This window comes from Triticum dicoccoides, chromosome 1B (genome assembly GCF_002162155.2).
Source record: "Triticum dicoccoides isolate Atlit2015 ecotype Zavitan chromosome 1B, WEW_v2.0, whole genome shotgun sequence".
Lineage (NCBI taxonomy): Eukaryota > Viridiplantae > Streptophyta > Magnoliopsida > Poales > Poaceae > Triticum > Triticum dicoccoides.
The window spans coordinates 613827299-613827880 of record NC_041381.1 but is presented as its reverse complement, the minus strand read 5'-3'; the positions used below and the strand labels follow the sequence as shown (position 1 = coordinate 613827880).

Here is a 582-nt window from a genome sequence, read left to right as displayed (position 1 = left end):
GGGGCGCAGGGCGCCCGCGGGCTTCGGCCTGAGGAGCGCGTCCAGCGACGGCGGGCGCGGGGCGACGACGTCCGCGGGGCGTGCGACGGCGGACGCGGCGGGCAGGCGGGAGTGGCTCGGTGTGGGTCGCTGACCTGTGGGCCAGTGGCGGACACGAGCGGACGAGAGAGGCCGAGGAGCGCGTTCGTCTGTGTCCGTTCAGACCCATTTGTGACCCAACTTTGGTCTGGATTTGGGGTTGGGCCGGACTGAAACGGACACCAGCGGACAGCTTTGTCCGTTTGGGTATTAGGCCAACTCCATCGCGTGACCCATCCGTGACCCATACGGACGTCCGCTTTTGTCCGTTTGGGGTGTGATTTGGCGGACGTCCGGGGGGGCGGACGGACGTATGGGGTATTTGCACCCAACGCGCGAGAAACCCCAAACTGTCCGCCTCCGCCCAGCCTCGCCCTCGCCGCCACAGCCTCGCCCTCGCCGCGGCACCGTGCTCTCGGACCCGAGCCCCTCGCGCTCCTCCTGACGCCGCAGGGGGCGGCCGCGGCGCCCGCGGGCTTCGGCCTGAGGAGCGCGTCCAGCGAC

The 582-nt window shown here is 70.8% G+C and overlaps 1 pseudogene; it reads right to left on the bottom strand.

Annotated features, from left to right (window-relative positions):
* The window catches only part of LOC119349128, a 4880-nt pseudogene that overhangs the window by 2614 nt on the left and 1684 nt on the right, over positions 1-582 (bottom strand).